Below are 12,467 nucleotides of genomic sequence, written 5' to 3' on the forward strand. Positions count from 1 at the left end.
TGGAGTGACTGGAGTGATGAACCTTCTGGAGGTGCGTGCTATCCAGCGCCGCCACTCCGCCACTCAAGCGAAACTGCAAGCTCGCGGTAACATCTGATAAGCACTCGGGGATCGTTTACAGAAGAGCACGAAAGCAGACACCAAATCGGCCTGCAGGCCCCGGGGGAACTGGAGAGCAGCAGGGGACATCGCAGCAGGGATCCGCTGCTCTGGCTCAGTATCTGCGCCCGCCATGTGGGTGCCGCGTATGCCTTCCGTTTATTCCAAAGACTAAAGACATCGCTCAATGCCATCGCGCGAGGCCTCTCGCAACACACGCTCTTTTCGACAGTGGCCCTCCGTTTCACTGCTTCAAAGGAGGGTTGGTATAAGAGCTGTTTTTGTAGGCTTAGTCGGAACACACATCCAGTATGGATGGCGCTACTGATGTGATTAGGTGCAAGGTGAGGCACTCGTTTGGTGCTGACAGGCTACTAAAGAAAGATAATGGTGATAAAGTGTTAAGAAATAAATGCCTTGCACATAGGTAATGTGCAAATAGTATGCAAAAGGGTAAATTATTCAGCCTGGTCGAAATTCCCCTCGCCGTTGCAGATATTTTTGTCTTCGAGACGAAACAAAAGGCGATTTTTTTGTATTTAAATAATCGCAGCATTATTGGCGTAAACGCATCATAATATGAAGCGCCTTCTATCAAATTTCTGAAAAGTGTAGAAGAAAGAGTGCGTCGCGTCGTCGTTCTGTTTAAAATAATGCAAAGTCCACGTTCTCGCGTGCCTATTTAACTATTATATTTCCAACAACTACCTGGCAAACTGCTTTGCTCATTACATTAAATTAGGCGAAGGAGACCAACTCCGCGAAAGGAGAATCTGACCCGCGCCGCCCCCCTCGATGGTTTCCCATGGAAAGTCGATAACGACAGAGGTTCACAAAAAGCGTATTTTGGGCATACAATTAATCCCGTTACGTTTTTCTATACGCTACCTATTCATACCGGGCGTTCATTTACCTACGCCATCCTGGGTGCTGATTCTTTTCACAGACAGGCGTACAGTTATGGAGCCAGCGCCCCGGTAGCACAGCACATGGCACGCGGTGTTCCACAGCACATGGGGCTACTTAGGTGTTGGTACCAGAGAAAGCACTTCCTAAATGTCGATAACTGAGCCAAGTTTTCTCGGCTCACACGAACACTGTAACTGTCGACAACTCCTGGCGAAGATCGACGAACCTAACCTCCCTTGAATTCACATCAGTCTAAAGCTTCCTGCATGCAAAACAGCTGACTGCATTACTCTGAAAACCACCGAAAACTTCATCCGCGGATAACTTTCCCTAGAGCAAACAATGAGCAGGGATATACATGTACCCGCAGAAGATGTCACTAGAAAGTGGCAATAAATTAATAATAATTAATAACGGACGGAACATAAACACAACGGAAGCGGTCATTAAATGACCAACATGCAAAACAAATTGAAATGAGACAGTTGCGCCCTGAGCAGCTGCTGGCCGAAGCAACCGGTTTAGCAATATACTTTGTTGGGCGAGTTGATATTTATTCATTATTAATTTAAACAGCGCGAACACGAAGACAAAGGACAAGATAAAAGAAAGCCACAGTACAAGCGCTGACTCACAACTATGCCTAAGCCCTTTACTCCAAGGCTCAGAAAAAATAAACACGAAGAAAACGAAACAATCACGTGAAACAACCCCTGGGTTCACCTGCTGCACAAAAAGTCACTCAAAAAAGACACCTCTGCTTGAAAGAGCAAGAGAAGTCTTGCGGACACACTTATTGTCCGTTGAAATAAAATATGATTCCACCGTATCTCTCTCGTCATCTTTTCTTTGTGGAGATACAAAATCCTAACCTGGTAAAACTTAGGAGTGCACTTCTTCTTCTCCTTCTTCATTGTTTCACATGAAGGAGAAGTGCACTCCTTCATTGTTTCACATGAAGGAGAAGAAGAAGTGCACTCCTAAGTTTGACCAGGTTAGGATTTTGTATCGCCACAAAGAAAAGATGACGAGAGAGATAGTGGAATAATATTTTATTTCAACGGACAATAAGTGTGTCAGGAAGACGTCTCTTGCTCTTTCAAGCAAAGAGGTGTCTTTTTTGAATGACGTTTTGTGCAGCAGGTGAACCCAGGGGGTGTTTCACGTGATTGTTTCGTTTTCTTCGTGTCTGTTTTTTCTGGTGTACTGTGGCTTTCTTTTGTCTTGTCCTTTGTCTTCGTGTTCGCGCTGTTTAAATTATTAACGAAGCAACCGGGCATTATTGCACCAAATATAATCGGAAATAGCGAGTTCGTAGTTTTCAGACTATCTTTAATTTAAACGAAAAAAAAATGTAAATATCGTCATCCATTTTTGTCCGCTATTGTACATGCCCACCTAAATATTTTTTTTTTCTTCTGCGGGACAAGGGGCAGGAAAAAAAGTAACCACGCGCGTGCAAGAAACAGCCCTCATCTCCGAATTGTTATTTGGCGGAAAGGCGAGCACTGGCACGGCAGAGAAAATGGCTCGAAGAGCCCCATTACGTGTCCTACTTCTTCGGGTGCGCGCACGCCCACCACACGAGACGTCCGTAGGTGGCCTCCCTTTCTCCTTTCTTGGTTCGCTTTTTTCTTTTTGTTTTTTCCCCTGCAAAGCTTCCCTGTCCGGTCTGAAAAACACGTGCGCAGCCATGAGAGAAATCTGGCTTTCAAGTCTGTTATATTCCGAGACTATACAGAACTATACTACAGATATACGTGAAATAAAGTAAATAAAATAATGGAAAGTCGTAACTCACACCGGAGATTGACACTGAGATTTGTAGAATAAGTGATGTTTGAAATTTAACAAGGCAAATTATTTGGTCGCCCCGCCGGGGTGGTGCAGTGGTAAGACGCCCGACTACTGTGCCGGAGTTCCCGGGTTCGAACCCGACCGCGGCGGCTGCGTTTCGATGGAGGCGAAACGAAGTGGCGTCCGTGTGCTGTGCGATGTCAGCGCACGTTAAAGATCCCCAGGTGGTCGAAATTACTCCGTAGTCCTCCACTACGGTTTCTCTTTCCTCTTTCATTCCCACCTTCCTCCCTTCCCTTAGGGCGCGGTTCGGGTGTCCACAGAGCAAGTGCGACAGTTACTGCGCCTTTCCCTTCCTGCGAACCAATTTAACTTTATTTAAATTATTTGATTCCAGTAAATAAATAAAAAAAAGGCACGGCCTTCTCTCTAGCCGTATACTGCATTTTTCTCTTCCTCGTTCTATATCCTGCGTGCGCGCGTAACTTCGTCTTTCTTACATAAATGAAGCTGTCGTTGTCACCTCGCCACACACCTGCCAGAGGCGCTCTCGTGAGGAGGGCAGTGATGTATGTTGGCCATTCAAGTTTCAAGAAGCGCCATCAATATAATTCCCCGCTTTAACCACGCCGTACGACCGTGCCAATGTGGCATATGGGCACCGTGTCTAGTCCGGGATCAAAGGTTCTGGAAAGCTAGCTGAAATCTGATCTCACCATCATCAGCACGACTATATACCGATTACAAGGCTAAGGCCTCCCCCATATTTCTCGAAAAATTCCGGTGCTGTGCCAGCTAGCTACATCGACTTAACCCCCGCCCGCAAACTTTTGAAGGGGTAGCTTCACTACGCGAGGTAAAGCTAAGGTCACCGTGCGCTTCTGATGACCTTCAAAACACCTGCTGATACCACCTTTGCCGAAAAACATGCACCCGGAACATAATAAATAACGTAGAGAATATAGAGCAAAAGCTATTGCAAAAAGAATGAAACACAAGGCAGCCGAAGACGTATAGCATATGTCGACGCATCGTGCGGAAGTCATGAAGCGGCAGTCTCGGCGGTAGTAGATGGGAGTGGCGTACCCAAAATTGCGGCCTCGATACACACTCGTGACACGAACACAGCTGAAGAGGTTGCAATAGCGCTCGCTTGCGTTGGCACGCAGGCAAAAGTAGTCATTATTGACAGCAAAACGGCTGTCTGGAATTTCGGAAAAGGGAGGGTTTCGGAGAAGGCCAAAAGGATCCTCCTTGCTAACCCCATTAATCGAACAATCTCCATCATATGGATACCTGCATGTGAATCTGTCCCTGGCAACGAAGCTGCACACTTGCTAGCCCGAGATCCCTACCACAGGGCAGCAACTGAACAGCCGGACTGCAGGGGAATAAAAGATTGTGCCATAACATACAATGAAATCACTTAATTCTACAAATCAAGTCGAAAGAGCTACCCACCCCCGCATCGGTCTCTAACAATGAGGCGCGCATTTGGAGGCTTTTACAAGCCGGAAACTACACCTGCCTGGTCTGGATATTCCTGACAGACCGGGGAGGAAGAGGATTCTAAATGCAAAATTGCGGCCAAAAAGGCACACTAGATCACATTATTTGGAATGCACCGACTCCCCAGGCTCCGGCATGAACATTAATAGTAGCCTGGGAGGTTTGGCTGCGGAGCGAGACCCCGCCGTTCAGCAGTAGGCCATCCGCCTGGCGGCTGAGTCTGTGAAGAACTCCTGTACCTTCACTAGTCCTTAGTCAGCGGGGCTCTTCCCCCCCCCCCCCCTCCCCCACGGCCTGCGTGCCGGGGTGGGAAACGGAGGGCCCCTTTTCGGTGGAAAATAAAAGTTAGCATTCATTCATTCATTCATTCACTCACTCATTCATTTATGAGATCGGTCCCTCCCTAGCTTTTAGCGCTCCATGTTCGTTCCCTGATGTTTTGGTGTCGGCATGCATTAGCGTATGTCTGCGCGGCCAGTGGCGCGCGGGTGTCTGCAGAGGCGAGCGCAGCCAATTTAAAGAGGAATAGTGGACAGGAAATGTGGACAAAGTGTCCGCATGAACTGAAAATAGAGAAAAATACTGTAGAAGTTCAACAAGTTTCAAAAACGTCACTGTCACTGCTGTCGTTTCGGTTCTGGCTCGCTTCCGAGCTTGGTAAACTTGACAGCAACAGACTAGCCTGGCTTCTCTTTGTTCGGTGGCCTCGGCGGCCTGTCTGGCGCGGCTTCAGTCTTAAGAGAGCTTGGCGTCCTCTACGGCACCCTTTTTTGTCACGTTACCTGGTGGATTCGTCCGACACTACTCTCGCGAACCTTGCCCGCACTTGACCAGATGGCGTATATGTGGCGTATTTAATTACCTAGGTTAAACGGAGAAGTGCCACAGATGAAACTTCATGAAGACGACTTTGTTTCAGCACGAGAGTTCAACGTCAAATGTTCGGAGTCACGCGACTTTGACGTCTGGCATGGGAGAAGTAGAGCTACGCTTGAAAAAGCATTGCCACGACTGGGTTTCGAACTCTCGCCAGAATGAACAAATAAGCTTCGCTGGCCCGGGCAGAAGAACACTATACTATCGCCACATGCCGGTCACGCCTCGTGTAAAACTGCAACACACTCTCGCCCTCGCGCTGTGTAGTGCACATAGTCGCCTTTATCAACTTCCACCTGTGCGCAAAAGGGAGTCGACGTTGAAACCCTTCCATATATTCCCTCTATGCTCTGACTGCAGGAGAAAGGCCTTTCCCATATGTACCCGATTCACCTTGTCCTGGATAAGGTGCCCGGTTGCGACCACCACATACCATCGCAAACTTCCTATGTCACCCTCCCGGCTGACGTTCTCCCAGAGGCCAGCAAAGGCATCAATGATGTCTTTGTTGGACTGGTTATTTCCTTCCGTCCCTTAACATGGGCTCCTTGCATCTGTCCTATAATTCTTTGGCTTGTAGGACCTAACGTCCCAAAGTGGCTCAGAATAATTATTGGAATGAACTGCTTTCTCCGCTGCCGTACAAGTGCCAGGCAAGTTGGCGCGACCACATCCCAAAGAAATAGCGCGGAACGAGGGATCGCAGCACGCTGGCGCACATTAATGGAACTGACTTCCGACTTAACTTTACGCAAGGGAAACTCGGCGTATGCTCCGTTTCACACGCTATCTGCAGCACTGCGGAAGGCAAAGAGACCCAAAGCAATCAGGACGATGCGCAAAACGTGATTATGCTCCTACCACATTCGCATACTTCAGTCGACGTGCGCGCAGGAGAGAAATCATGCAGTGCACGCCAGCCTAGCTGATTAGTCCAGTCTCCCGTATCTTTCGTAGTGCTGCAAAACAACTTGTGAAACAGAGTATATAGGTATCATGACACCAAATGCAGACTAGCGAGAGCCATCTACAGGCATCAGTCAAAAGTAAAAAAAAACATGCGAAACGCGCAGATAGCATGAGAGTATACACTGCTAGAACCTCTTGAACGAGAACAAAGACCAGGGATATTAATACCAAGCGCTCGCGGCTGCCACAGGAAAAGGAAAAGAAACCATCGGCAAGGCTTCATATTTCGCTCTGGCTATCTGCCGCTTCCCACTGTCATTCCCCATAATCTCTCGATTGAGCTGTTCGGTGTTCTTATCAGTGTCATTGTCGCAGAAACAATGGCGGTACTGCTATCTGAACAGTGCCAAATCTGTGTGTCTTCTACATTGTGATTTCACCTTAATCGGCATTTAATAAGCGTTCTTGTGTAGCCGACGTGAGTGTGTCATACGCTCTGCCGTATGAATAAGAAATGACAAAATCAACAAGTTCGCCCAAAGGAGGCATGACATGTCCGGAATGCCGAAGGAAGGAGTATTTTACCAAAGCGTCCGGAGCTGCGTGCTTCGCGGATTGCCTCGTTAGTAGAACGGTGCTGTCACGCTTAGTTTCAGGGGTGGCAGTTCCTGGCCCTACGGGTCTGGGACGGTAGGTAATCGCCGCTTGAGGCGGGAGCTAGCCAGCCACTTATTTTCATCTATTGTAGGCCGTCATTGCACCCGCCACCGCTTCGGTGGTGGCGGACGACGGCCGTTGTTGCGGCGCGCGTCTTTCTCTCCCTCTTCTTTTCTCTTTCTTGTCCATTTTCTCTTCTGTCCGCACGAGGCAGCGGAGGTTGCTCAGCTACAGAGCCAGTAGCAGGCCTGTGCATTTTCATTTCTTTCTTCCTAGAGCCACAACAACAACGCTTAGTTTCAAGCTAGGCAAAAGTGAAATACAGCAGGTGGTATATCTCGCATGAAAAAACAACAACATCGCAATCAGTGTGCTGTGCGATGTCAGTGCACGAGATCCCCAGGTGGTCGAAATTATTCCGGAGCCCTCCACTACCGACACCCCTTTCTCTCTTTCGCTTTCACTCTCACCTTCCTCCCTTCCCTTACGGCGCGGACAGGTGTCCACAGAAAAAGTTTGACAGATACTGCGTCTTCTCTTTCCTGTGAACCAATTATTATTATTAGTAGTAGTAGTAGTAGTATATCGCAGTAGGAACAGTGGCAAGCAAACAAAGCCAAAAAAACAGCTATTCATCCAGCAAAACACTTTGCGGCACACGGAGGTAAATGTATGAGCTATGCTTTTTTCAGGACGGGAACGAAAATGCCCACTGTCTCGCAGTTGACCACGTTCATTCCATTACGAGACAAAGAAATGTGATAATTAATAATTGGTTCACAGGAAGGGAAAGACGCAGTATCTGTCACACTTGTTTCTGTGGACACCTGAACCGCACCGTAAGGGAACGAGGAAAATGGGAGTGAAAGTGGATAGAGAGAAAGAGGAGCCGTAGTGGAGGGCTTCGGAGTAATTTTGACCAAAGAAATGTGGCATTGTAACCGTTTCGCATCCAACGAAACGCCGCCACCGTGTAGGTGTCGAACCCGGAAATTTCCGATCAGTGACCAATAACTGAGCGTCTTATTTACTCAGCCACTGCGGCTTTTTCTTTTCTTTATTACCTGTTATCAGTACAGAACAAGAAAACAGAGAACAAGACACTTTTCCGGCTTAAAACTTAGCAGACACACTGTTAATAATGGATAAAAGCAATGCTGCACGAAAACTCGTTATTATGTATAATTAAAATTGCTTGAGGGAAGCCAGCTGGTCAAGCGTATATGTAACCAGTCTGGAGTCACACAGTGATTTCAACGGATCACGAACAGTGTATACCATATGGCGGATCCTCGCTTGACGAATTCATTGGCTCGCTGCGTGTCCTTCTGGCGAAAATGAAAAGTAAAATACGAACAGTGATCGACGGAGGATGAAAAAATTCTACAGGGCTGGGACTGGTAGGTCAACGCCGCTTGCGAGGGGGGCTAGTCTGCCACCGAATTTTCATCTGTTGTAGGCCGTCATTGCGCCCTCCACCGCTTAGATAGTGGAGGACGGCTGTTGCGGCACGCGTCTTTCTCTCCCTCTTCTTTTTCTTTCTTCTCTACCTTCTCACTATTGTCCGCAAGACGCCCGACTACTTACTGTTCCGGAGTACCCGGGTTCGAACCCGACCTCGGCGGCTGCGTTTCGATTGAGGCGAAACGAAGAGGCGTCCGTGTGCTGTGCGATGTCAGCGCACGTTAAAGATCCCCAGGTGGTCGAAATTACTCCGTAGCCCTCCACTACGGCTCCTCTTTCTCTCTTTACACTTTCACTCCAACCTTCCTCCCTTCCTTTACGACGCGGTTGCGGTGTCCACAGAAAACAAGTGAGACAGTTACCACGCCTTTCCCTTCCTATAAATAAATCAGTTTTTAAATAAATTGAGGCAGCGGAGCCCCGCCGGGGTGGTGCAGTGGTAAGACGCCCGACTATTGTGCCGTAGTTCCCGGGTTCGAACCCGACCTCGGCGGCTGCGTTTCGATGGAGGCGAAACGAAGAGGCGTCCGTGTGCTGTGCGATGTCAGCGCACGTTAAAGATCCCCAGGTGGTCGAAATTACTCCGTAGCCCTCCACTACGGCTCCTCCTTCTTTCTTTCCACTTTCACTCCCACCTTCCTCCCTTCCCTTACGGCGCGGTTGCGGTGTCCACAGAAAACAAGTGAGACAGTTACCGCGCCTTTCCCTTCCTATAAATAAATCAGTTTTTTAGAGCGCAGCTCTTTGGCGTCCGTTCTGGGTTTCGCGTCGGCGTCGGCCTCGTTACCAGCTCCGCCCCCCTTTCATCCCCCCCCCAGCGCTAGCAGCTACCGACTGATACCGCTGGATGACGCTGACGCCGCTAGAGTCAAGATAACGTGACTGCATAGAACACCGTCGCCGCCATGCCGAAAGAGGAGGGGAGGGTCCCCCCCCCCCCCTGTTCCTGTGTGGCGGATAGGGTGCTCTTCAGTTGCCGACGCGCCGGTTATTTCACGTAGGCCCCGGCACGTCGGCGAATACGTGACCACCTTCCCACGGCTAGACCTGGTTCTTGGCGCTGCGGAAGCGAGGGTATCATATTGTTTGCGTCGGCATCGGCGGCGTTGTCCCTGAAACCAACTCCGCAGCTGGGGTTGACTCACTATCGGCGTCAGCAGCATCAGTCAGTCGCTGCTATCTCTAGTGGTAAGACGCGCGACTACTGTGCCGGAGTACCCGGGTTCGAACCCGACCTCGGCGGCTGCGTTTCGATGGAGGCGAAACGGAGTGGCGTCCGTGTGCTGTGCGATGTCAGTGCACGTTAAAGAACCCCAGGTGGTCGAAATTTCCGGAGTCCTCCCCTACGGCGTCTCTCATAGCCTTAGTCGCTTTGGGACGTTAAACCCCACAAACCAAACCAAACCATCTTCCCTCCTCCCTTTATCGCGTTGTCCGCTTGCTGCGCGCGCTTCTGCCCCCAACCTTAACGCTGGGTGTACACGCCGCCCCCCTCCCCCCTCTTCCTGCGAGAGTCCGGTTGTCAAAGCGCCGGCTCGAACTTAATTCCTTTCTTCGCTCCTCCTCCAATGCAACCCCTGTGCGGTGGCAATCAGAGAGTCAGATCGGTGGCGGCGGATCTGTATATGTGCACCGCCCGAGCCGAAATTGCCGCTGCCGTTCGCCACTGCGAAATTATCTGCCAGGTTTTTCTCAGCCATGAGCGAGACGACCGGTGGAAGTCCTCCGTCTGCTGCTGCTGCTGCTGCTGCTGCTAAACGAGCTGCCAGAGCAGAGGCCCAGCGCCGTCGCCGCCAGAATCCAGAGCAGTAAGCGAGGCTGAAGCACAAGCTCATCGCCGCCGTCGAGAAGACCCTGCCGTTCGCACCGCCGAAGAGCAACCAGGTGTAAGCGAGGCTGAAGCAGAAGCTCATCGCCGCCGCCGAGAAGGGAGTCTTTGTTAAAGGAATACGTGTGAAAAATAAAAAAAAATTCTGTGATAGCGCATACATGTGTTGCTCGATTTCTTTGCCTCAATCTATCGAAAAGGTGAAACAGCTTATTTGCTGCGCTCAAATTTCGCATTAGGAAGTAACGTAATCGTCGGTAATTTTTTCAGGCAGCGGAGGCCGGCAGCGAGGTGGCGCAGTGGTAAGACGCCCGACTACTGTGCCGGAGTTCTCGGGTTCGAACCCGACCTCGGCGGCTGCGTTTCGATGGAGGCGAAACGAAGTGGCGTCCGTGTGCTGTGCGATGTCAGCGCACGTTAAAGATCCCCAGGTGGTCGAAATTACTCCGCAGCCCTCCACTACGGCTCTCCTTTCTCTTTCCACTTTCACTCCCACCTTCCTCCCTTCCCTTACGGCGCGGTTCAGGTGTCCACAGAGCAAGTGTGACAGATACTGCGCCTTTCCCTTCCTGTGAACCAACCGAGGCAGCGAAGGCGGCTCAGCTACAGAGCCAGTAGCAGGCCCATGCATTTTTCTTTTCCTTCTTCTTACAGCCACAACAACAACACAGCTTTCGCTCTATCACTAGGTGGAAGTCATGTGTAAACATCCACAATTATTATCGTACTTCATTTTAGAGCGCAGCTCTTTGGCGCTCGTTCCTGGGTTTCGCGTCGACGTCGGCGTCGGCCTCGTAACCAGCGCCTCTCCTTTCATCCCCCCAGTTCGAGCCGGCGCTTGGCAACCGAAGCCTCGCAGGAAGCGCGGAGCAGCCGGAGGAACACAAGGAAAGGAAGGGGGGGGGGGGGGGGGAGGGGTCGCCGGAGGAAGCGCTAGCAGCGACTGTCTGATGCCGCTGCCGCCGCTAGCGGCTGTGACAACCCACGGCTGTGACAACCTCGCGAGGCACTTGTATAGATCTCGTCTTTGAGAATCAAGCATTGGTGTACCAAGTCGAACATATATCAGTCTATTTCTCCGACCACAAAGCTTCCTTCATGACTGTCAAGAACTGTTAGTGGAGTCTTTGTTAAAGGAATACGTGTGAAAAATAAAAAAAAAATTCTGTGATAGCGCATAAATGTGTTGCTCGATTTCTTTGCCTCAATCTATCGAAAAGGTGGAACGGCTTATTTGCTGCGCTCAAATTTCGCATTAGGAAGTAACGTAATCGTCGGTAATTTTTTGTTGATAAAACTCCATTGGTTGACTAAGCAGCATTTGGGCCTGCGTGTTAGCTTCCGCACTCATTCAGTGGCTGCTGTCGCGACCGGTTGTTTCGTTGCGAAACACTAGGAAACAGGTTGAATAGAACGGCGGTTAGCGGCGAGAATGTCGGTAGCGTGGCCGAGCGGTCTAAGGCGCTGGTTTAAGGCACCAGTCTCTTCGGAGGCGTGGGTTCGAATCCCACCGCTGCCACTATTTTTCTTTTGTCTTCACTATTCCAAATAATTTTTGTTTATTATGTATAAAAGCTTCTCTTGCGGTGCTTGCGAACAGCAAATGTTCAGCTGTTTCTTTACCATGTTCTATTGGTATAGGTGGTTTAATCCAATGCTTTAATGATAATTACCTACCAGTAGGGCTATATATGCGATCAATTTCCCATTCGGGTATGAGACACACCCGATAATCAGCTGTAGCAGTGACACACCGTTTCTATCATTTCGCGTCAGTCGAAATGCAATCGCAGTGGCCGAAATCTATAACCCATGAGCACGCTTTCAGCTCCAAATACCATAGTTAAGGAAACGCGCCGGGAGTAGCGATCCATAAAAGCGCACACAGGCGGCAATCTTTAATGGCAGTTAAACTTCAACCTTCCCTCGGTGCTAATAAATATCTACGTTAAGGTTATCGTGTAAATCTGCGAAATAAATAAATAAATAAATAAATAAATAAATAAATAAATAAATAAATAAATAAATAAGTAAATAAATAAATAAATAAATAAATAAATAAATAAATAAATAAATAAATCACTGATTGTCGTAGAGTCGCGAGGAGAGAGAAATGGCTCCGATATTGGGAAATAAGCGACATAAGGCGGGCTCGGGCTCTATCCGGCATAGTTCAGGCGAACGGACTACCTTTGCTGCCCAACGTGTTAACGGTTTATGAGCAGACAAGAAGGCGCAGGAAGTGTCAAGAAAAGCCCATCTCCGCCTCACCTCGCCATTTCTTGCCGTTGCGACAAGGAATAGGTTGCTAGGAAAGGAACACAGACATCTCAAGGCAAGCAGTTTCGAACCGGAATTGCAGGTATATGACTGAAATTTTGCCCACGATCACAACCCTCCGAGCAGCTTTTGGTCACGA

The 12,467-nt window shown here is 49.3% G+C and overlaps 1 non-coding gene across 1 annotated transcript; it reads left to right on the top strand.

Moving 5' to 3' along the window:
• The first annotated feature begins 11,485 nt into the window (after positions 1–11,485).
• TRNAL-AAG (transfer RNA leucine (anticodon AAG)) lies at positions 11,486–11,567 on the top strand. Its single transcript has one exon. It is a non-coding gene; the product is annotated as a tRNA-Leu (tRNA).
• Positions 11,568–12,467: the final 900 nt, after the last annotated feature.

Source organism: Amblyomma maculatum, chromosome 9 (assembly GCF_055883805.1).
Source record: "Amblyomma maculatum isolate TAMU_Amacu chromosome 9, ASM5588380v1, whole genome shotgun sequence".
NCBI lineage: Eukaryota > Metazoa > Arthropoda > Arachnida > Ixodida > Ixodidae > Amblyomma > Amblyomma maculatum.